Raw genomic sequence first — 4037 nt, 5'->3', positions numbered from 1 at the left:
GTGTGTGTGTGTGTGTGTGTGCGTGCGTGCGCCCGCGCGTGTATCACAATTTGTGTATGTGCGTGTGTGTGTCTCTTTCTGTTGCATTCTATAACTATTTGTCTCCCCCCCCCTCTCTCTCTCTCTCCCTGTGTGTGTGTGTGTGTGTGTGTGTGTGTGTGTGCGTGCGTGTCGGTGTATTCATGTGTATGCTGTGTTTGTATCTTTTCATCTAACATTCTGCCCTCCCCCTCCTCTCCCCTGTTTGTCTGCTTGCGGGGCTCGCCCCACTCACGTCATCTCTTTCGTGATTATGATGTCCCAGCTCATGTGCTGTTCTGCCTGTGAGTGTGTGGTGTTCGTGTGTGTGTGTGTGTATGGCGTGATGTGACATTGATGATGATGACAGAGAGGGATGTATGTAGGACAGCGCCATGCGCAGTATATCATTGAGAGAGGAGACAGAGAGAGTCAGAGGAGAGAATCTATCTGGCATACAGAGAACAACATGACCACCAACTGCCCACCTCTTATGTGCTGTGCGGGTGATGCAATAGAGTTGCGTGTGCCGTGCTGCAGTGATAGACAAAGAGTGGTCTCTTCCTGCTTCACTTCATGCTCACTTCTCGAAAATGTTCACTGCTTCGGAAACGGTGTGTTGGTCCTGTGACACATTGTGATGGCTCTGTCAACTGGAGAGGGTCAGGAAGTGGGGGGCGGGTGGGGGCCTGGGGGGGGGGGGGGGGGGGGGGGGGGGGTATGATCAGTTTCAGTTTCAGTTTTTCAATTGAGGCGTCACTGTGCTCGGATACATCAGATGTGCCAGGCAGATAAGCTGACCAACTGCATCAGTAATAAATAACCCAACGCGCTTTGCCAGACCTTGAGTGAATGTCCACAATTACATGCTCTGCTCTGCTCTGCTCTGCTATGCTATGCTATGCTATGCTATGCTCTGCTATGCTATGCTATGCTATGCTATGCTCTGCTCTGCTCTGCTCTGCAATGCTCTGCTCTGCTATGCTATGCTGTGCTCTGCTATGCAATGCTGTGCTATGCTATACAATGCTGCTATGCTATGCTGTGCAATGCTATGCTCTGCTATGCTCTGCTCTGCTCTTCTATGCTATGCTATGCTATGCTATGCTCTTCTATGCTCTGCTATGCTATGCAATGCTATGCTCTTCTATGCTATGCTATGCTATGCTATGCTATGCTATGCTATGCTATGCAATGCTATGCTCTGCTCTTCTATGCTATGCAATGCAATGCAATGCTCTGCTCTTCTATGCTATGCTATGCTCTGCTCTTCTATGCTATGCAATGCAATGCAATGCTCTGCTCTTCTATGCTATGCTATGCAATGCTATGCTATGCTATACATGCACACGGGGACCTCGGTTTATCACCTCATCCAGAGAACGACCCAGACCCTCAGTTTGATTTTCCACTGAGCCCGGTAACGAAACCGGGATTCGAACTTCGCAGACCTTCACGGACACTGTGTGAACGTCTTGAAGAAAAGACGTGCTGTCCCCGGGGGACGATGAGAGGATGAGGAAGGTGAGGATGGTGGGAGGGGGGTGGAGGGTGGGGTAGGAGTGAGAAGGGGGCGGGGTGGGGGGAAGTGGAGGACAAAGAGTACCCTGGAGTGATTGCAAACCTCTCTCCAGGATTTGTTCCACACTGACACATTGAACGAGTGCACACACACACACGCAGACACACAGACACACACACACTATCATACACACACACACACACACACACACACACACACACACACACACACGCACACACACACACACACACACTGCCACCCCCCCCCCCCACAACCCCCCCCCCCCACACACACACACACACACACACACGATGTACATACATACATTACTATTATCAGTAGTGGTAGTAGTGGTAGTAATATCAGTATGATTACTATAACTATCAGCAGCAACGACAACATCATCAATCATCATCATCATCATTATTATTATTATTGTTGTTGTCGTCGTCGTCGTCATCATCATCATCATCATCATCATCATCATCATCATCATCAGTAGTAGTAGTAGTGTAGCCAAGCGCTTAGCTTCATCCTGCTTCAGACAGCGCTCTTAGGTTTCAGATAATGATTCACGCACAAGCTGTATTAGCAGACGACAGTTTTCGCAACTAACCCGCGCGCAGAATATGTGTGACGTCACTCCGAGTTTGAACGCAAAGCCGCTTACATCATTTTGTCCTCCTCGCCAGACAACCTACTCACGGCTCGACCAGTGTCGCGTCGCGGTACGCCATTGGCTGAGCTGGAATCTGTGTTTCTGCTCCACCGTATTTAATTAATATCTCTTTTTTTGGATAAGTAAACTACAAGTATTATATACTGGCAGAATCGTCGCAATTCCATCTTTAACTCTATTCCATTTGTGTTTGCCTACGTTAAACTGATTTAACGCAGTTTGTAATTTTCAGCGACGAGCTCGTTAAAACTGACCTTATTCAGGTGACTTAAATTAAGATTATAAATTCATCTTAAATAATCAACACTTCATTTTATACTCATTATAAATTAGGTGTTGAGCTCTTTCTTTTGCAACTTATCCGACGTAAATTGGTTCAGAAATCTGTCACTGGACACCTTGTAAGAAACACAGTTGTTGTCGGATTTGGCCAGATTTGACCCGATCTGTGTCGCAGCACACGTGATTGTCTTTGTAGTTCGCTTAACCTGCATAAATTGGCAGAGCGAGTGATGAGTGGTCACTTCATACCTGGTCAGTCATCTGACCAAAGCTGCTCTCTCTCTCTCTCTCTCTCTCTTGCTGCGTCGCAAGCAGTGTGTGTTGTGTGTTCCTACAATGGCAGACATCTCGCTAAGTATCGCTGCTACGTGTCTTCTCTTTTTATGTCTTCTCTTCTTATATCTTCTCTTCTTTGTCGTCTCTTTTTATGTCTTCTTCTTTATTTCTTCTCCTTTAGCTTATATCTTCTTTTCTTATGTTCTCATAACTATTGTAAATGAAACAATAGAAAAACCCATTTGTGACTGGCCTCTATGTGTTCCTGGCCTGTGCGCAGGAATTCTTTATTATCCTTCTAATCATCATTAGTTAGTTCTTTTGTACCATCCCCTTGACTAACCACTCAGTTCAAGCACCACGGCTACAAAAGTGGCATCGCCGACAGGATTAAGATCCTTCAAAATATCTTTACGACAGGATAAAGATCCATTATAAAATAGATCCAAATTATTCCCTTTAATGTTACAATTCTTTTATCAAAATTGAATCCATCCCTAAACCACAGCCCTTTACCACCAAGTGTACCATGTTACAACTTGGCGCTGTGAGCATAGGATGTGCTAATTCTTTAAAATCTCTAAATATAAATAAAAGGCCCCTCTCCAAGTATACTCTACTACAGTAGTAGTAGTAGTATCAGTTTACATACTTACATGCATACATACTTCAATGCATACATACATACATACATGCATACATGCATGCATACATACATGTACGTGAACACGCTCACGTAGACAAGTTTCACGTGGTTCTCCCGCAAAGGAAAAGTGACGTGAGTTAAGTTAATCAACGGTGGACCGCGATGCACTCAGCGTCACGCTGTGTATCTTCACTCACACTGATACCAGGGGACAAAGGGCAACTGCAGAAACCAGTCCAACAACGAACGCACACTTGTCGCCTCACTATGAGGTTCTTCTACTTCTTCTTCTTCTTCTTCTTCTGCGTTCGTGGACTGCAACTCCCACGTTCACTCGTATATACTTGAGTGGGATTTTACGTGTATGACCGTTTTTAACCCGCCATGTAGACAGCCATACTCCGCTTTCGGGGGTGTGCATGCTGGGTATGTTCTTGTTTCCATAACCCACCGAACGCTGACATGGATTACAGGATCTTTAACGTGCGTATTTGATCTTCTGCTTGCGTATACACACGAAGGGAGTTCAGGCACTAGCAGGTCTGCACATATGTTGACCTGGGAGATCGTAAAAATCTCCACTCTTTACCCAACAGGCGCCGTCACCGTGATTC

This window comes from Babylonia areolata, chromosome 21, assembly GCF_041734735.1.
Source record: "Babylonia areolata isolate BAREFJ2019XMU chromosome 21, ASM4173473v1, whole genome shotgun sequence".
Taxonomy (NCBI): Eukaryota; Metazoa; Mollusca; class Gastropoda; order Neogastropoda; family Buccinidae; genus Babylonia; species Babylonia areolata.
The sequence above is the reverse complement of the archived record's forward strand: the minus strand, read 5'-3'. Positions refer to the sequence as shown.